The sequence below is a fragment of the Lissotriton helveticus genome, chromosome 6 (assembly GCF_964261635.1).
Source record: "Lissotriton helveticus chromosome 6, aLisHel1.1, whole genome shotgun sequence".
NCBI classification, from domain to species: Eukaryota; Metazoa; Chordata; class Amphibia; order Caudata; family Salamandridae; genus Lissotriton; species Lissotriton helveticus.
The window spans coordinates 334132571-334154558 of NC_136067.1; positions in this window are offsets into that span (position 1 = coordinate 334132571).

Here is a 21988-nt window from a genome sequence, read left to right on the forward strand (position 1 = left end):
AAAAAGGTAAAATGGCGTTTAAAATTGTAATAAGCTTTTGCTAACTTAGCAATGTGCGCAAGTAAGGCCCAGCCCTCACTACACGATCAACCAGAGCAGAACTGTGAGTATTTTGTACTGCGCATGTACGACAATGAGAGTTCAAATGCCGATAATCCAAAACTAGGCGGTATGACCCAGCAGGCTTGGTCACAGTGAAAAGAGGATTATTTATGGGTGATAAACGTTTCAATTACACCTTGATACTCCAATTGTTCAAGGATTTCCGCCACAGGAGCTTTCGCTTCCCGCCGCATTGGATATTGAGGTTGTGGCTATGGCATAGACCGCAATGGAATCTCATTGCTGGGGAAAAGCTTATCCCATCTCACCTGAGTACGGTACGACGCCAGTGGAAGCACCTGAGCCCACTCTTCTGCAAAGTTCTGTGCTTGCTCCTTAAGGCACTCTGTGGGTGAAATTAGGGAGGATTACCTACTCCCCTCTCAGAGCAGCCAAAGCAAAAGGTCATGTGTAGAAGTCAGATTTTCCCCAAAAATCTTTTACTACACATTGTATGTCACCTTCAACTTAAAGAACTACTTCATATAGTCTGTCAGGGGAAGCCAGTATAGTGTCAGCTGTTTCCAAGGTAACAAATGTGTCAGTTGCTGTCACCTTCAGATATGGACGCAGTGCTTGCCGCACTATTGTAACCTCCGCTGCGCTGTCCAGCAGCGTGAGCGCCCATGTCAGGTTCCGAAGCTGTGTTCTCACTATTCTCGGCATACCTTGTGGTTAATGCAGCAACCTTCTTTTTCTGAAACTGAGGTCTTTGACGTGGAAAGTCGTACTGCTTCCCTTTACCTTCAGTCGGGTGGGGCTTCTCACATCCTTGTGGGGCGCCCGACCTCTGTCACGTTGTCATCCACCGGCTGGTGAGCCTGATGTTGAAGAACGAGGAGAACGTTGATCAGGAACCTGAAATCTATCAGGAGACCTAATTTTTGTGCGGTCGCGCAAATTATATGTGCGCTCAGTAGACACCATAACGGGTGATGCTGGACGCAACCTTTGTTTCTGTTGCTGCTTCCCCTGTTGTTTACCTTTCCAATTTTGCTTTGGAAAGTTTGATCGGTCATCTTTATTAGACTTAGCCGTCTGTGTTTGCGGTTGTGCTGCTGTCTTAGCAAAAGGATTAACACCCAAATTATTGCGGCCAACGGTCTTATAAGCCGCCGCAATTATTTTCGGTAACCTTTGGGGTTTCTTGGCATCGGGAACAAGGCGCAATGCATTAGACGCTTGAAAGTTAACTGCATCCCCTTTGACATGGGCAAGGATCAGATCAGAAACTACGTCAAACATTCCGACAAGCCTCATTCCTCCCTCGACAGCCGCCTCCTGCCCTTGTTGATCCTGAACACGCTTGATCACAGAGGGCAGTACAGTCATAGACGGTGTGCCAAAGCACTTCGAATACGCCGCTGCAAATATTTTACCCCAAGTGTCACAATCGGTCACATCAGGCAGTAAGCCTCCAACAGAGGGTACGGCCGAAGTTGACCGTGAACCTGATGCCCCCGGCCGGGACACACATGCACCACTGGACGGGGAGACTGCTGTGCTTGCAGATGACACCACACTTTAACAGGCGAGACGCCATAATCCACAACTGACCTGCGTCCCGCACCAACCGCAAACGTCCCAACACTCCCCCGGGGCCAGACAAGCAGCGACAGGCACACCAGGCGACTCCCCTAAAACCTATCATTATCGCAGCGCTCCCACCACGACAGCTACACCACGCTACCGAACCTGCTGACCGCCACCGCCACTCCCCCCCCCTCTTCTTCTTCCAAACCCATACTCTCTCTACGGAGCTCACACGGCTGGGCAGACAGTGATGAGGACCCATTGTGACTAACTGAGAGCTGAATAGCTGCATGGCGAGCTGCGTCCCACGACCATGACCCACATCCCAGTGCTATAGAATCGTATCTACTGGAATCTTCACTCTCTCTCTTCCCACGCATACTTCACGAAGGATTTATACACGGAGTGGACAGTGCCATGCCCATAACAGCACATAATGGCGCCCTGCCCCTATGCTGTCCCACTGGGTTCACAGCCGCTGCGCGCAATGAGCCACAATCGCACAACATGCTCCACTGATTAAACCGACCGAAGCCATCTCAATTCGGGCTGATGGTTAGTGGCTCTACAGGCACAGACGACGCATTCCAATGGGGAACACGGTGAGGAACAGCTGTTTGTACCATGTACTGTTTTTCTTCTCTTCAGCACAGACGGTCAAGGGACGAGTAGATTGCAATGTGTAATGCTGTCACTGTACCTGTTCATCACTGTACACCGCACAAATAACCTCAACTTTACCCTCCCGCCGATATAACTCTGTATTGTTCCTATATGTTGAAATATCAATAAAAAAAAAAAAAAAAAAAAAAAAAAATCAGGCAGTAAGCCTTTCTGCAAACTAATTGTAAGGATCCTGTGTTTCTCCACAGGTGTTGTATTCAGAAATACTGCTTCCAGTTGGTCAAATTTCTCAGCAAGCCAATAACGCATATCGTCCTTATCCTGGGGGCGCTTGCCCATAACCGAATTAACCATTACGGGACTAATCTTCAACCCGGCCGGGCCAACTGGATGCGCCGCAACCCCAGGTGCCCCCACCTGGAGGTTGCGAGCAACGTATTGTACTAAAGCCCTATGAACCCCAACCAAGAAGGTATAAAGTTGATGTAAATCGTCAACAGGTGCATTTAGATATTGAGGATGAGGTGTGAACGGCCAAGACTGGCCAAGTGGCCCCAGGGATCGACAAGGGACCTAACCAAACTGGAGTCACTGTGTGGGGGAAGGCGCCATCAAACCAAATACGATGCAGCCATGCCAAAACCAGAATCTCTAGTGTCCTATATGGAATATAATTCACTGGTACCGCGGTGTGAGTGTACATATGGAATGTATTATCATCCGCATTTACTACAGGAAACGTAACCCAAGAGTAGAAAAGCTCAAAGGGGAGCGCTGCATCGGTACTCACAACAAAGATTACCACCATACCATCTTCAGGCACTTCAAACTGTGTTAGATGACGCCTGAGCAGTACGCGACTATGCTGCGCTATGTCAATATCACCCATAAGGAGACAGAGAAGAAAAACAATCTATATAAATTGTAGCACAAAAAAGGGTAGTAATTCAAATATGTGAACCTTTTTAAATCTCAAGCTTGAATAAACCTATATTTTATCCATATAGGTAGGTGAATCCGTCACAACTGTCTACCGGAAACAGAAGTGAGGGTGTTGTGGACTAAGAGACGCACTAACTACTAAAGAGTCTCAAATATAAGACCAAACGTTAGGTGCGCCATGTTGCTGGGATTCTGTGTAGGCACAGAACGGTGCACAGGAAACCAAGACCTCAGTGACTGGTGGTTTACCAGAAACACACCTCAGTACCCAGAACCGCTATCCGACTAGCATCAGTGTCTCATTCGTTCTCCGTTCTAACGCGAAGCTACCAATGATTAGACAAACCAGAACAAGCGACTTAGAATACTCTCAGGAATGGTGGGAATCAAGAAGACTCTTTTGTTTATATTCTCATACAAGTCCACAACGTGAGTAATCAGAGACACAGTAAAGTTTAAAATGTTTATTTTAACTACGTGCTCTAAAATGCAGTATTTTGGCTAACATAAGCTGGCATGAGATTAGAAATAAAACAATCAGCATTGTTACAATTCCAATAAACACAAAGGGAGAAATCATATTAAAATGATAGTGGAAACAGGTCATATACCGCCTTGTCAAGGGTCATGTACCACCCTCCCCTTGCTCGAAGCTAGGTTTTATAATAATAGAAGGTCTCTAGGTTTCAACGGGAAACCCCATACCTCAAAGATCAGCTTAGGTAAATCACATCACAGGATCAGGAAGTTGTACAGACTGAGGCTGCCTTGTAAGTCTAGGGATGTGGAAAGCAGACCGTTCTCATGTGAAGAAAATCAAGCAGGTTAACTTATAACAACACGTACATATAGTGTCATGTGCAGAAGCGGCAAAGTTGCAAAATCGCGTTTACACTTCTAATGCCCTTATGCTAACATAGCAATGTGTGCAGGCAGGTCTGTGTCTTCACTACACCCTCATCAGCCAGACTAGTTTGAATCCAGTGGCGCAGTGAGCACGGGACCCACGTCTGGGCATACCCTTCCCACTTCGAGCGACTAATGTAAAAGGAACAAATGATGGACGGAATGCTGAACAATTCCAGTCCAGGGAAGACCTGGCTTGGGAATTCGGCTTGGACTGTTCCTATAACGAACAGGGACAAGACTGATATGCATAGAGCTGGGTCTGAACTGGGGTGGAAAAGTGAGCTATAGAACAATGATGGATTCAACTAAGATCTGTGACTTGGGGTGAGTGTCTGAAAAATGTCAGCACTCTATCCATTATCTCCTTGTGTTTTCTTCTACCACCATGGGCATCCATTTGGTGGCAAGATTCACCATCACCTGCCCCTCTGGCCATCCATAACATCAGACAGGTGGGTTTTTCAGGTTGTCAGAAGGGACTACTCCCTCCCCATCAAAACTACCCCTCCCCATGCCACCATCTCATGACAGACTGATGGAGGAGCATCTGTCCCTTCTTTATTTATTTATTTATTTATTTTTGCAATTTTTAAAGCGCACAAATACCCATACGGGTGTCTCGGCGCTGGTGATCTCAGAGCTCACTAAAGTATGACGGGGGAGTTAGGAGGAGGAGAAGAGCCATGTTTTAAGGTTTTTCCGAAATGTAAGAAGCGTGGGTGCGGATTTGATATGGAGTGGGAGGGTGTTCCACAGTTTGGCTGTGGCTGTCGTGAAGCATCTGTCTCCCCAGGTGGCCTTTCTTGTCCGAGGGACGTTCAGCAAGAAGGCTGCCGAGGATCGTAAAGTTCTGCGTTGCTCCGCAGGGCGGAGTGCTTCTTTTAGAAACCGTGGTCCAGGGTTATTCAAGGTCTTATAGGCTATACACAGAGCCTTAAATTTGATTCGACTCCTGATTGGGAGCCAATGGAGTTTTTTGATGTGGTGGGAGATGGATGTGAATTTAGGAATGGACAGTAAGGTTCTGGCTGCCGCGTTTTGCACGGTCTGTAGTTTGTTAAGAACTCCTTCCTGGGCATTCAAAAGAAGTGAGTTACAGTAGTCTGTTCTTGAAAAGACTAAAGTACTGATAAGAGTTTTGCCGGCTGACTGTGGTAAGTAAGGGAGCAGTTTCTTGATTTTTTTGAGGGTGTAAAAAGCGGATGATACGATGGCATTGGCGTGGTGGTGGAAGGTCAACTTATTGTCAAAGGTGACTCCTAAGTTGCGGACCTTTACCACTGGTTGGGGGGGGGAGCCCAACTCAACTGGCCACCACTGCGGGGACCATGATGGCTGTAAGCTCCCGAACGTCATCACCTCCGTTTTGTCGGAGTTGAGTTTGAGGCAGTTTGATGACATCCAGGAGCTTATCGCCCTCATTCCCTCCTGAAAGTTGGCTGCAACACTGGCTCCGTTGTTGTACACCGATAGTACTAGTTGTGTGTCATCGGCGTATGTGGTAAGGGCAATTCCATAAGATTTTATCACCCTCGCTAAGTCCGAAACATAGATATTGAAAAGCGTCGGACTTAGCGAGGAACCCTGAGGGACGCCGCAGGGAAGTGAAAAGGTCTGGGAAGTGAAATTGCCCATCTTGATAGTCTGGGGGCGGTTGGCGAGAAATGATACAATCAGATCTTTAGCTGTACCTCCTATTCCCATGGCTGAGACACGGTCGATCAGAGTGACATGATCGACCGTGTCAAATGCAGCGGAGAGATCTAGGAGTATCAGGATAGCCGCTCCGCCTTTATCCATGGTTGTTCTAATTTCGTCTGCGGCTTTCAGGAGTGCTGTTTCCGTCCCGTGCCCTTGTCTAAACCCGAACTGGGTATCATCAAGCAAGTTGTTGTCATTGATGAATTTCGAAAGTTGGATGTTCATGGACTTTTCGAAGATCTTTGCTGGGAATGGGAGACAAGCGATAGGCCTATAGCTTGCGGGGATGAGAGGATCCAGAGTAGGTTTTTTCAGCAGTGGCTTAATGATAGCCTCCTTCCAGACTGTGGGGTAAATGCCTGTTAAGAACATGGCGTTGCAGATAGTAGACAGTGCGGGGGAGATTGCTTCAGGGATGCGGTTCAAAATAGAAGGGGGGCAGGGATCGAGGGGGGATCCAGATTTGATGCTGGTTATCAGGCGTTGAATGTGGTCCTGATCAACAGGGGTAAAGGTTGTTAAGGTGGGCTGAGTGTCCATCGGGAGTGTCACCGGTGAGGAACGGGGGGCTGAGTGAGAGAAAGTTTGGAAAATAGAGCTGACTTTTTCCTCGAAGAAACTGGCCAAGGAGTCTGCCAGTGCCTGGGAGCCTTCTATGCGTGGAGTAGGGGGGTCGGATAGAGAATTGACTACCCGAAATAGTTCTCCTGCCGAGTTCTTTGCATGATTGATTTGAGTGGTGAAGTATTGGCTTTTCTCAGTGGTTATCAATCTTTTATAGATGGAAAGGGCATTTTTATAGTTGATTTTGTCTGCAGGGCTGTAATTGCGACGCCACTGTCTTTCAAGGTTCCTGCAGTATTGTTTTTGCATGCGCAGGGCTTCTGTGAACCATGGGGCTGAGGGTATTTTCCTGTTCCGGTGGGAGGTTTTTGTCGGTGCCAGTTTGTTGCAGGCCATGTTTAGGTTTGTCAGGTAGTTGGAGGATGCTTTAGTAGGGTCATGCTCGTTGGGAATATGGTTATCTTGTATCATCTGTGCTAGTTGAGTTAGGTTTATGTTTTTCCAATCTCTGTAAGATGAAGGAGCTGTTGCATTAAAGCTAGGGTTGATGGGGTTTGTTTGGACTGTAAAGCAAATGGCTGAATGGTCTGTCCAAATGAGTGGAATTATTTGGGTGATATTTACCCGAGGGCTGTTGGTAAAGATGCCGTCTAATGTGTGGCCTGCCTGGTGCGTAGGGGAGGTTATTAGTTGCATTAGGCCTGCAGCTGAAAGGTCTGTGAGAAGCTGCGTAGTGTCGTTGTTGTTCAGAGTCTCAAGGTGAAAATTGAAGTCACCTAGTAGCGTAAAGTGAGGGGCGTCCGCAGCAGCTTCGATTACGCTGCCTATATTAGCTAAAAACTTTGCTCTTGACCCTGGAGGGCGATACATCAGCATGCCCTTGAAGGATGATTTGGCTGAGAGACATAGTGTAAAGATAAGAGACTCGTATTCTGGGCAGGTAAATGGTTTCGTCGTGAGTTTAAAGCGGTCTTTGTAAATTATGGCGATGCCGCCGCCTCTTTTTAAAGGCCTGTCTAGTCTACATACATTGTAATTGGTGGGGGTGGCTTCTCTGAAATCGGGACCTGAGGCATCGTCGCCCCAAGTCTCGGTTATGAACAGGAGATCCAGTTTGTGTGCGTCGATGAGATCGGCGATTTCTAATTTGTGTTTCGGAAGAGATCTGGCGTTTATTAACGCTGCTTGGATCAACGGAGGGTCATTTGTAGAAGCTTTCCCAGTGAGATTGATACAAGTGGGACATCGGAGAGGGCCTAGGATGTGATTAGAATAGCCCAGATGCAGAGGTGCATGGGGTAGAGTAGCGAAGTGCCTGAGTTTTACTAGATCGATGGTGGAATAGGTTAGTCTCACCGTTTGGGTGGGAGGTCGAGATGTAGAAGTCGCATGGGGGTTGGCCGTTGGCCCGTCCTCGGCGCGGACGAGCGCAGACGAGCTTGCCTTATGCGCGCCTTCGGCGCGCAATCGTCGCGCCCGCTGCGCTCGTCCGCTGCGCTTCCGGTTGCAGCACATGATTTATTGTGCTGGCAGTGACCTGGAAGTGGGGGTGTGGCCAGCGCGTGTGGGCGTGTCCGCCGATTGGGAAGGCGGCGTTGCCCTGGCAGCAGTGTACCGCGTCAGCCCAGAATCGGCTTGGCGGTGTGCTGCTCGATCAAGGTGCCAGCAGGGAAATCAGCGATTTAAAAGGTTAAAATACACAGTTATACAGTCTAAAATGCTAACTCCCGGCTTTCCGCCTCAGGAGTGGAGTTCTGAGAACGCTCGCTCTTACTCAGCGCGCGCTCTTTGTAGAGGAAGGGGGCGTGGCCAGCGCGTGTGGGCGTGTCCGCCGATTGGGAAGGCGGCGTTGCCCTGGCAGCAGTGTACCGCGTCAGCCCAGAATCGGCTTGGCGGTGTGCTGCTCGATCAAGGTGCCAGCAGGGAAATCAGCGATTTAAAAGGTTAAAATACACAGTTATACAGTCTAAAATGCTAACTCCCGGCTTTCCGCCTCAGGAGTGGAGTTCTGAGAACGCTCGCTCTTACTCAGCGCGCGCTCTTTGTAGAGGAAGGGGGCGTGGCCAGCGCGTGTGGGCGTGTCCGCCGATTGGGAAGGCGGCGTTGCCCTGGCAGCAGTGTACCGCGTCAGCCCAGAATCGGCTTGGCGGTGTGCTGCTCGATCAAGGTGCCAGCAGGGAAATCAGCGATTTAAAAGGTTAAAATACACAGTTATACAGTCTAAAATGCTAACTCCCGGCTTTCCGCCTCAGGAGTGGAGTTCTGAGAACGCTCGCTCTTACTCAGCGCGCGCTCTTTGTAGAGGAAGGGGGCGTGGCCAGCGCGTGTGGGCGTGTCCGCCGATTGGGAAGGCGGCGTTGCCCTGGCAGCAGTGTACCGCGTCAGCCCAGAATCGGCTTGGCGGTGTGCTGCTCGATCAAGGTGCCAGCAGGGAAATCAGCGATTTAAAAGGTTAAAATACACAGTTATACAGTCTAAAATGCTAACTCCCGGCTTTCCGCCTCAGGAGTGGAGTTCTGAGAACGCTCGCTCTTACTCAGCGCGCGCTCTTTGTAGAGGAAGGGGGCGTGGCCAGCGCGTGTGGGCGTGTCCGCCGATTGGGAAGGCGGCGTTGCCCTGGCAGCAGTGTACCGCGTCAGCCCAGAATCGGCTTGGCGGTGTGCTGCTCGATCAAGGTGCCAGCAGGGAAATCAGCGATTTAAAAGGTTAAAATACACAGTTATACAGTCTAAAATGCTAACTCCCGGCTTTCCGCCTCAGGAGTGGAGTTCTGAGAACGCTCGCTCTTACTCAGCGCGCGCTCTTTGTAGAGGAAGGGGGCGTGGCCAGCGCGTGTGGGCGTGTCCGCCGATTGGGAAGGCGGCGTTGCCCTGGCAGCAGTGTACCGCGTCAGCCCAGAATCGGCTTGGCGGTGTGCTGCTCGATCAAGGTGCCAGCAGGGAAATCAGCGATTTAAAAGGTTAAAATACACAGTTATACAGTCTAAAATGCTAACTCCCGGCTTTCCGCCTCAGGAGTGGAGTTCTGAGAAAGTCACTGTGTGAGGAAGTCATGGCTCTCTTGGCCAAGGGAGCCATAAAGAGGATTCCGGTGCCTGAAGTACGCTGTGGTTGCTCTTCCCGCTACTTTCTGGTTCCCAAAAAGGACAAAGTCATTCATCCTGTTCTTGATCTGCAAGCTCTCAATCTCTTCCTCAAGAAGGAGAAATTCAAAATGCTCATGTTGGCTCAAGTCTTGTCTGCCGTTGGCAATGTTTAAATTCTCCTTTTTTACGCATGTCACCCCCTAAGGTACAGCCTAGGTATCCTAGTGGGCAGGGAACGGTGTAGTTAAAAAGTATGACATGTACTTTTAAATTTCAGTCACTCACACACTCAATAAAAGACCCAAACACCCAGTTATATGGCCAGTCACCCACCTTTACAGGCAGAAACATATCTATTTAGAAAACCATACAGTCACTGTCACATCCAGTCAGACAATGACAGAATCACTTACACATTCACTCACACACTCATAAAGTATTCATGTATCCACTACTAATAGAGCTGCTTGCACACCGAGTTACACAGTTAAACAGTGACTACCACAGCCAGTTACTAATCAATACAGCCACTTATATGCCCATATAGACAGCAATACTGTCACTTACGGACCAAGTCACATACAGAGACACCCAGTTTGCCCTAGGAATCTGGAATCAGTTTGCCACTGCTAGACAAGGTTTAATTGACTTATCCACAATTGGTATATTTAATAGATCTGTAAGGCCCTAGTAGAGTGCACTACCTATGTCCAGGGCCTGTAAATGACATGCTAAAAATGAGCCTGCAGTACTAATTGAGTCATCTATTCAAGTTACCCTGAATAAGGCCTGCCACTGCTCAGCCTGTGTGTGCACTTTACTGTCATTTCAACTTGGCATTTAATACTCCTTGCCAATGTTTTAACTCTTTTTTTTTATTTATTTAAAAAGTCAACCCTAAGGTACCCCCTAAGTGCCCCAATGGGCAGGGTGCTCTGTAGTTAAAAGGTAAGACATGTACTTTTAAGTTTCACACAGTCACTTTCCCATATCCATTTGAACACCCAGTAACTAAGACATCCAGTCACATACTGAGACACACAGTTTGCCTCAGAATGTGAGCAGTTGAAAACTGCCAGGCAGTGGTAAAGTATATGTTATTCTCCATTAAACATGGTTTGATTGACTTAACCATAATTAGGTTATTTAATGTATCTGTACTTTTCTAGTAGAGTGCACTGCGTGTGTCCGAAGCAAGTAAATTAAATGCTATTAGTGATACTGCAGCACTGTCAGTTTTATATTTTTCTAAAAAACAATTTAGGAAGAAAATAAACAAGATATTAAAAGGGGTAATGGAAGGCAACTAGGAGGAAGTAACTGGCTTCAGTCTGTGAAAAACATGAAGGTTGAAAGGGGAGCAAAAATATAACAACTGTGATTCTTCACTGTATCCAGGTATGCAGGCACGAATGACGTCTTCAGGGCCACGAGCATCTGGCATTTGCTACAGTGAGTTACTATCTCATTTAAGTTATCGGAGACAGCTGGAACAGTTATAATAGCCAGTGACAATGATTCCCATAAGTCTACTGCAGATAAAGTTTGTACTTGTGCTGCACCTGCCTTCTGCATTATGCAATGGTACATGCGTACACTATTGATAAAAGTAAATTTTTAGAGACACTGACTAACTCAATGCCCATCACCCAATCCTCCATCAATCAGAGTGAGAAAGACCTATCGGACTGGCTTCTGACCGCTAGCAATAAACATGCCCCACTTAGGAGAGTACATTGAGCATGTCGCCATGAGGCCCGGAGATGGTTTTCTCCTGATTTAAAGAAATGAAAACTAGCTCTGTGTCAAGCTGAAAGGAGATGGAGAAGCAAATACCTGCCTGATGAAAAAAAGATTTATTTAGAAGCACTCAGAAATTACAAAAAAACTATTCTGGATACTAAAGCTGCATACTTCTCATCAGAAATTGTTACCTCTTCAAATCAATCAAACGAAATCTTCTTGATAGTTAATGAACTATCTAACCCCGACAAAGTGACACCAAAATCCACACCTTCACAAACACTATGTGATTCATTGAAAAACTTCTTCATCGATAAAATCAAAGCTATTAAAGCAAGTATCCCCATACGCTCGAGCCCTGCGTGTCCAACAATACCCAAGAGCTCCTATATTTTGGAACAGATCCCGTTAATAAGTCAAGAAATATTTTCTGACCTGTTGACAAAAGTAAAATATAGCTGTACTAGGGATTGTTGCCCCCTTGGATCCTAAAGGAAGCCTTTACTGCTTGCCCAAGTCCAGCTATGTCCCTTTTAAACGGGTCACTGTCTCAGGGCTATGTACCTGACACATTTAAGGAGGCTTCTGTCATCCCCCTCCTAAAGAAGCCAGGAGCGGACCCTAAAATCCTAACCAACTACCGCCCTATCTCATTGCTACCTTACCTGGCCAAACTACGCGAAGCCCACGTGGCCAAAAGTCTATCTGCCTTTTTGGAGCAGTCGGATTATCTATACGCACACCAAGCAGGGTTCCGCCCAGCTCACTCCACAGAGTCAGTTATACTGACAGTAGGGACACCCTTCGGGATAAGGCTGACAGGGGCTCATTGCAAGCCCTGGTGCTGCTGGACCTCTCCGTGGCATTTGACACGGTAGACCACAATATCCTGGTCGATCATGTCAAGGATGCAGGAATTCAAGGCTCAGCCCTCGAATAGATAAGCTCCTTTTTAACAACCCTGTTTCAGGCGGTCAGCCTAGGCCAATTTACGACCCCCAAGATAAGAACTACATGCGGCTCTCTGGGGCCTGCAACATTGGCCTGCTCTCAAGGGGCTCTGCCTAATCCATCTCTGAAGGTTAAAAAAGTGGGTTTACTCCTGGATGATAAGTTTTCTATGAAGCCTAAAGTGGCCAAGGTGATTGCCTCATGTTCTACAGTGCTTAAGTGGCTGAAACAGATCCTTTCGCTGATCCCTGCTTCTGCGCAAAGGACTGTGACCCAGGCCCTAATCCTCTTTAGATCAGATCATGGCAATGTGTTGTACCTAGCAGCTGACAAAGCCACAATTTGTCGGCTCCAATTAGGGCAGAAAGCTGCTACTACCGGCTTCCCAAATTTGCCTTGGTTTCTAATCTTTTGTATGAGTTGCATTGGCTCACAATCTCTAACGGCATTAAATTCAAAGCTTTATGCTACATGTTCAAGCCAAGAGCAAGACTCAGACCACACTGCATCCAGGAATCGCCCCTTATTCATTGTGTCTAGGTTCCACTTGACTCACATGAAAGGGCGCTCCTTTGCATGTCTAGGCCCAAAACTCTGGAATTCCCTTCCAGATTTGCTGAGAAACTGTGCATCACTTCTTCATTTTTGTAAAGGCTTGAATACATCCCTCTTATAATCTGCCGCTCCAATGCACACCTCCTACCCGCCCGGTGCCGGGAAACCCCCAGGAGTAGGTGTGTGCATTACGAATTTCAATAATAATAATACTATTAATCTGGAGTACTTGCACACAAGAGTGTATTTGTAAATAGTTAAATAAGTTGTGTTATATTTATTTGTTTATTGTTTGGGTTAAATTGTATTGTAATGTGTTAATAAAATGTATTTGTAAAGTTATACAAATTTATATTTATGGGTGGGTCACTGTTGGACATGGCCTTTTCTACAGGATTATCGCTAAACTTTTTGCCTTCCTCCTCCTATTTTCCTTATCTTCTTTTTGTTGGCTTTAGGATTCTGGGCACTTGACCTCTGCTAACCAATGCTAATGTGCATATGCTCTATACTTTAAACATGGTAACTTTGGCTTATCCACAGTTGGCATATTTTATTTACTTAGAAGTCCCTAGTAAAGTGCATTATGTTGCCCAGGGCCCGTACAATAAATGTTACATGTGGGCTTGCGGCTCTGTTAGTGCCACCCACTCAGTAACCCTTGAAACATGGCTCAGGCCTGCCACTGCAGAGCCTGTGTGTGGAGTTGTAAACTGCCATTTCAACCTGGCAAGTTAACCTACTTGCCAAGCCCAAACCTTTTTTTATTATATGTAAGGTCACCCCTAAGGTAGACCATAGGCAGCCCCAAGGGCAGAGTGCAGTTTATTTAAACAGTAGGACATGTACTTTTGAGTTTTGTATGTCCTGGCAGCGAAAAAATGCTTAATTCGTTTTTTACTATTGCAAGGCCTATCTCTTCCATAGGTTAACATGGGGTCTGCCTTAAAACATCTTTTAAGTGTAACTTCCCATTGGGAGCAGATAGAAAATTGGAGTTTGGTGTCTCTGGACTTGCAATATAAAAACATGTCTTTTAGTAAAGTTGTTTTTTAAATTGCAGGTCTGAAAATGCCACTTTTAGAAAGTGAATGTAGAGTAACGAGTGCACACCTTCTCTTCTTTTAATTTCAGTTTCTTTGATGGCAGCAAATGGCATTTGAAAATGCGAAATAAAACTAAAACATCCCAAATCATTACCGCTGTCTCCGGAGTGATTACAACAAAGATGGATGAACTATTGATTAAAGTTGTGGATTAACATAGATTACTGTGGATTACTTGGTTAAAAGTGGTGAATCAGGTTTACTTTGAGAGGTCAGTACCCTCATTACTAGCAGTGCAAACAGCACGGTGTGCAGAGGCCACCCGTTTTGGAGTTACTTTTAGAAAGTTGGCATTTTTTTAATTTAAACATTCTGTGCTGTTGCCGGTCTCTGAATACACGTCTGGGTCAGGGTGACAGCTGGGCTTTGTGCATTCCCTCTAGACTGTCACACAACAGGAGCTGGAGTGTAGCATTTCCTTTCTGACGGCCCATCACCAGACTGATAGGCCTTCCTGTGGTAGATTAGGAGGGAAAGGCTGACACCTACACCTGAATAGGGCTGTGCCTTTCCCCGCACAAAGATCTGCATACCCCCAGTACTCTGTCTGGAGCGAGGGAAGGAAGGGCAGGGGCCTTGTGAGGTTCAAAAACCCCTTTTGTTGGCTCCCCTACTTCAAAGACACATTTTGGTATAAATACTGAACCTCTGACACCCCCAAAATAGTACATTTTGGGTTCTTGAGGAGACTCAGAGGAGCTATGCTGCCAGGAGGGCTTGCCACTTTGTCATTGTCTTTGCTGTGTTGGCCTGCTGATTGCTGTGCTGCCAGGAGGGACAGCCACTTTGCCCTGTGCTCTGCTGTGTTGGCCTGCTACCTCTGCAGTGAGGGAGGACTCAACCAGTCCTCTTCCTCCTTTATTGCACCCACAAACTCCAAGGGCTTCTTGGCTTGCCCCCGATTCTCTTAGAGGTCTCCGGGACATCAAATACCTCAACATCTGCCTGTTTCTGCATCTCTACTGCAAGCAGTTAAGCTACAAAGGCAAATGTTCTGTCCGTTCCATCAGCCGGTCCATCAGATGGTGTTGCTAAAGAGTGAGCCCTACAATCTGCTCTGCGCTTCTTGTTTGCATGTACCCTGTTTTGCCGCTCTCCCCGCACCACTGCCGAGGCCCGAGGAATCAGAATTCCCTGCGAGTGCCTACATGCCAGGTGGAAGTACCACCTTCCTGTTCTGCACATGACCACCTCCCTGAAGATGATTCCTCAGCGCGACCTCTGTGGGGCTGCCTGGACATTGCTGTTCCAAGCCTGCTGACCCGAAAAGCCTGTGTAAGACAGCGGCTCTCTCCGCATCCAAGCGGGCTTGTCAACGGCATCCATTTCCAAGGTTCTGAATGGGGTGGGGCCCTCAGGGTGATCGCTCGCTGCTTGCTCCCCCGGATATACAACTATACTCACCTAAATAACACAGTCTCATTGGCCAACTGCAGGGCCCATGTCGCCTGTTCTCTACACCCACTGCGCCAAGAGTAATTGAGGGGAAAAGCATTTTTTTCCCAATACCGGTCTCTCCATTTCTGAAGCAGAGACGGCCAGGGTGTTAGCCAGAAGATTACTCTAACTCCCTTAAAGGGAGCGCCTGTATCTTTTGAGCATTGTGTTTTGCTTATACTGGCAACCATAAATCACCGTACAGGCTCTGAAGTGAGCTCTGTTTTAAAATTCTGCGTATTTGCTTACTTGAACTGACCCAAGTGGTCCCAGCATTGCCGTCCCGCGCTCCTCGCAGTTGGGGGGAGGAGGGGGGGGGGGGGCTATCATCACCTTCCCCAGGGAACTTACCAAAAATGCTGGAACAGAAGCGCACAGGTGCTCCCCGAGTGCATTATCCACATGCAAGTTACCGAATGCCTATTCCTGACCTAGAATTACTGTAAAGGCTCTAAAAGATGCCCAGTTCTGAAACATTGCTTTTTGCTTCGATATTCACCTCTGTAAAAGTGCATAACGCTTGATGTACTGTTTGGATTTTTGTCGTTATGGGCATATATAAATAAGATAAAACTATATTTCTACATTGGTGAGGAGTCTTTTTTGTGGTGTTTTACTGTGTTACTGTATTTAACATGCTGGACAAATGCTTTACACATTGCTTCCTTTTATAAGCAGGCCTGCTCTGTGGCAAGATACCAGAGGGTGAGCACAGGTTATCTTATGTGTGATTCTGACTTGCCCTGACTAGAGTGGTGGGTTCTGCCTGGCTTGGGTGCATACCTTAGCTAACCAGAAACCCCATTTCCAACAGTCCCAAACACACCTATACAGGTACTCGAACATGAACTCACATACATATATAGTCATTCACACAGGTAGTGACACACCCATACATATACTCACACATCCACTCAAAATCCCATCGTCAGTCACACACTCATTTACACATGCAAATACCTACTTATATAGACTCATACACCCATACAGTCATTCTCACACTCATACATCCACTCGCATACCAAGCCACATACCAATGCAGCCATTCATACACCCAGCTACACACTGATACACCCACTCACACATCCACACACCAATACAGCTACTCACACACCCACCCATACACTGTTAAAGCCACACTCGGTGACTGACACATTCATGCACAGACCAATACAGTCACTGACACACCAAGGCACTCACTGATACAGCCACTGACAGAACCAGGCTCACTATGATACAACCACTGACACACCAAGGGACACACCGATACAGACACTGACATACCCAGACACACGCTGCTACAACTACTTCACACATATCCACACTCTGATAGAGTAACTGTCACACCCAGGCACATACTCATACAGCCAGTGACACATCCAGTTGCATATCAATACAACCACTTAGACATTTAGCCAAACACTGATACAGCCTCTTAAACAACCATACACATACTAATACAGTCTCTGACACACACTAACACACAGAGGCAAACATTGTTACAGACAGCCACACACCAATATAGCCACTGACACCCCCAGGCACACACCAACACAGCTATTGATACACCCAGCCACACACTCATACCGCAGTAAGACATCCACTCACACATTGATAGGGCCTCTAACACACCCAGGCACACACTGCTACAGCTACTGACACACCCAGTCACACTCCGATACAGAGACTGATACATTTTTGCACAAACTAATACAATCACTGACACACCCAGGCAAACACTGATAGAGCCACTTAAACACCCAGTCTCACACGGATACAGTCTCCAACACATTAAAAACACGGGGCATATTATCAAGAACGGCAATAAAATATTGCCGCTTTAGCGGCAGGAAACGTGCAAAAACAGCGATAATGGGCTTGATAATTTGTCCTTGTGAATTCCCATAGCAGCCCAGATTCTGGTGTTAACCTGGGCTGCTATGGGAATTCACAAGGGCATATTATCAAGCCCATTATCTCAGTTTTAGCGGCAGTTTCCTGCCGCTAAAGCAGCAATAATTGTATCACAGTTCTTGATAATATGCCCCACAGTTAGCTCGTTGCTTGGCCAGATGGTTGTTGTAAAAATAACAGTTTTTTTTGGTAGAAGTTTTCTTAAAGTTTTTTCTTTTTTTTCTTGACAAAAAGTAATCAGGGTGGTAACAGGGTAAGGATAGGGAAATACAAAGAATCAACTTGCTTCAGTCTTCAAAAAGCATTATCTGATCACTGGAAACAAAAAAAACTAACAGCGATGCATCTTCACAGTATCCAAGAATGCACACACAGAAGACATTTTTACAGTGACAAGCATGTGGCATTTCTCAGAGTGAGTTACCATTTCACTCAATTCTTCGCAGGCAGCTGATATTGTAATGACGGCAGCTGATGATTGTTCTCCAAGGGTGCTGTCGAGGGGCACTGTCCTGCTGCACCTGCTTCTCTCATCCTCAACAAGCTCTGGATGTTCATCCTGAACAGAAGATGAAGCTTCAGCTATTCTATGAAAGCAGAGCACCACTGGTTCTCAATCCTCTTTCTACAGAGTTCACTGGAGAAATAACTGTTTTTGTGTGTGGTTTCACACGTACATGGGTGGGGACCCACTGTACCCAATCAAAAGGCAAGGTTTGGATGTGTCATTGGCCCAATTCGTGAATCCGGTCCGTAGAGTCACAGGTTTGTGAAACTCGTAAATTGAGTACCTTTCTTCAAAAAACAGATATAGGGGGATATAATAAAGGAAATCTGCACTCTTGGGGCGTTTGAAGAACTTTTATTCAGCAAGCTAGCAACAAACCCGTTTCAGCAAACTGCCTTCCTCGGTGTTACTACCACACCGGAAGCGGACATTTTTAAATTCATTTCGTAAGTACATCACAATCGAAAAGGGACAAGCGCCTAAGGGCAAACATGGGCTCCATTTTGTAATACCATGTATACATACATTTTCGTCAAAGACCCAGTACATTTTCAGTCTTATATACTGTTCTGCCACTATCTAGGTACTTATTTTTCAAAATGTACATGTTTATACAAAATCTTTAGTTTGGAAGATTAGAGATTTATCTTGCCGTGAATCGGCTATGGTCCTTAAATTTCATCACCTTGTGAATGTACTGTTAAGGCGATGCCTTTAATAATAACTTAACACCATCAAGAAACACAACATATTTGTACATGCTTGGAGCTAACACATTTCATCATGCTGTATATCAGCCAATATATTCAATTTCAACAGTTGTGCAATTCATAAACTCAAATGTGAGGCCAATTCCTTCCTGCAATTTAATCCCTTCAGGAATTTAGTCTGCAGATCTATGATATATCGCAACTCTAATCTGCGCAATTTTCGGGTCCTGTCGCCTCCTCTCACATTTATTGGAACAAACTCTAAGCCAAAAAACTGTAGTTTGTTACGATCACTAGAATGTTTTTCGGCAAAATGACTCGCCACAGGGTATGCTGCATCTTTTTTTATCTATGGCCCTAAGGTGTTCCAGTATTCTCATTTTAAGGGGGTTAATCGTGCTGCCTATATAACGCAGCCTGCAGGGGCATGTCAAACAGTATACTGCATAGTTGGTACTGCAGGTTATGAACTTAGTTATCTTCCTATTTATATCTGTATCTGGTATGCTGTATGACAGGACCCTTTTGCGGTTTGTGCACACTTTGCACTTACTGCAAGGGAAAAACCCTTTCATTTCTCTTAAAGTGCTAGCTTGCCTTGGTACTTTATCTAAATGGCTCCTTACCAACATGTCGCGCAGGGATCTTGCCTTCTAAAAGGTCACCAACGGATAAGCCCGAAGGTCCTCACAGATGATACTATCTGTTTTTAAAATACGGCAGTTCTTTCTTAGCATACGTTTCAAGAAGTTAGCCTCTGCTGAATATGTGGTTACCATCCTAAACTTACCCTCATTCACTAGTTCTTTTTTGTTCTTATTCTTTTGTACCAACAATTGCTCTCTAGGGATCCCTTTTACCTTCTTGTATGTTCACTCTAAGGCTGCCAATTCATACCCTCTCAAAGCAAACCTCGATATACACTCTTTGGCTACTGTTTCGAAGTCTTCTTCTCTGGTACTATTTCTTTTTACTTGCAGAAGCTCACCATAAGGTATGCTTTGTTCGAGTTTTGGTGGGTAATTGCTAGTGGCAAATAATGTTGAATTACCAGCCGTAGATTTATGATACAAAGCTGTCTGTATCCTATTCTCAGCTATGAACACTTTCAGGTCCAGATAGTCCACTGCCACTGGACTTACTGTACCTGAAAACTGTAAATTCAATGTGTTCGTATTTAGAATTTTGATGTACTCATGAGCTGAGTCAATTTTCCCTTGCCACACGACAAATAAGAAAAGCAACACGGGAAATCTTTTTATCAAAAAGTTATTATTTCTTTTTGTATATCTTGTTGTGAAAACTTTTAAGGGTACATATCAATCATTACAATTGATCAAAATACATTCAGATGAAAAAGGAATCAAACAATTTCTCCTATAGTACATCGGAATAAAAAGCCCACACTAAAACAAATATCAGAATGACTTCTAATTTTCACTAAAAGAAAGTCATTTCAGTAGTGAATAACATATATAGAATGGGACTTTGTAGTCGACGTTTCAGTCTTTTTGTTTACTCTTCAAGACCTTCTTCAGGACAAAAGAAATTTGCATCTAACGATGACCCCTTATATTTCAGAGCCCACCCAGGATTCAAACAAGCCTCTGTATGACAGTTGTCGTTTTCTGAGTGTAGATCACGCATTGGTCTGAGTACAAGTATGTTTTCTTCCTTAGTTGAAATATTTCTTTAATGTTGTTCTGTTTTCGTTTTTCCACTTACAGGGATTTGTGGAAAAATTGATGGCATTCGATCAAGTCCTTCCTGTCAGCAAGGCTGTAATACGGCGTGGTCACATGAAAAAACCAGCATGTGAGAGAGGTGAACTGCGGAACTGCGGACTACGGACTACGGATTGAGCAGCTGAGGAGTGAGGTGCTCCAACGGAGCTGCTGTAGCGGGACGGCGGGACAGCGGACGGCGGCGTTTTTCTGCAACTGGGCGACCCTGTGGTCGAAACGAGGTAACTTGCCGTCGCCCCGTTAGAGAGTTGCACAGAGTTGCACAGAGGCACCGAGGCGTTAAGCGCCGAGCACTAACCACCAGACCCCGGAAAAGCAGCGGCTGAGGTAGCTGAGACGGAGCCGGGTTGCGGTGTCCCGTGGCGTCTTGGGACCTTTGCCTGGAGAGCTGCTGGGAGCCGCCGGGAGGACTGGGCTGAGTGCTGAGTGCTGAGAGCTGGCCAGCCGGCCGGCCGGTGGTAAGGGGCGGAGCCGGAGCCAGACCCGGTAGAGCCAAAGAGCCGAAGAGCTGCCGTTTTGTTCCTGCTTTGCATTGCTCTCATGTCGTCCTCCACGTCACCAGCACCAGCACCAACTCGCTAACAACCTACTAACAACCTAACAACCTACTCGCTAACACCCAGGGGCCACCTTGCCACTTGCCACTCGACTTGCACTCGAGGTAACGGAGGCAGCAGAGGAGGAGTGGTGGTGGCTCCAATTACGGAGTGGCGGTGAGGGAAATGGCTACGACGCGCATCTAACTGCAGAGTCAACAATGCGGGCGAGGTAAGCCTGCTTGCGCAAAACAGGCAAATAGACTGCCCATTATTGTCCAATATACAGTGTACAGTAAACTCACAAACTCACAATCTTGGGGTAATTTTGGGTTGATTTATGTTTTTTGGTCAGCTATACCTGGAGCCTACCAAATTGACAAACACTAAAGCCCACCAAACCCCCACAGTCTGACTTAAAAACAGAAACCAGGGCACTGGACACTGGTCTGGGGGTGCTCTGGTGATCAGGAATTTTGTCACACTGTCCAGCGGATTGTTTTTGTACAAGGAGGAGGTCAATAGCAAGAGAGAGAGAGAGAGAGAGAGTGTGGGAAAGGGAAAGGGAATTCCCCACTAACTCTAGTACTATTCACTTAACAAAGCTACAAACTACTTACCCCTACTCTACTCTACAGTAGGTAACCATAACCAGCTGCACTAAAACTAAATTAGTCTGTACATAATACTATCTCTGACTCATAGACTGGATAAAAAAAAAAATCTACTGCTGCATTATAAAAGCTTTATTAACGCATATCCACAGTCATTGCCCCTCCCTGACGGCAGTTGCTCTTACTACGTACTGTGTATACCTGAGCTAAGACTGTATCAATCTTGGAACGGTAACACGGATACTCATATATAAGGCAGACAGGCTTGGGTGGTTGTGCAGACCCCTGTGGATCATTCGGATACACTAACTAGCCAGTGGCAGTAGTCAGAGGCAGTGGTCAGAGGCAGCGGTGTGGGGATCACTACAACTTAAAAAATATATTTTGACTCAAAGAAAACAGCTTGCGAAACAAAACCAATAATATGAGGTCAGGAAGGGAACGGACATTAGGGACATCAACAAAAAGAGCAAAAAAGATCCAGCAATCCACGGTATCAAAAAAGTTAAAAACCAGCGCAACAGGATTGTCCCAATCTCTTATCTCACCGATTGCACGTATGTTTGAGAAATCCAGTAAAATACCGGACAAATTCCAATTAATGAAGGATCCAACCGGAGCTCTGATACTAATGAAAACTGAATCAAATAACATCAAACTACAGACTCCAATGAAACCAACTTGTAGCGAGACACCCAACACGATACTC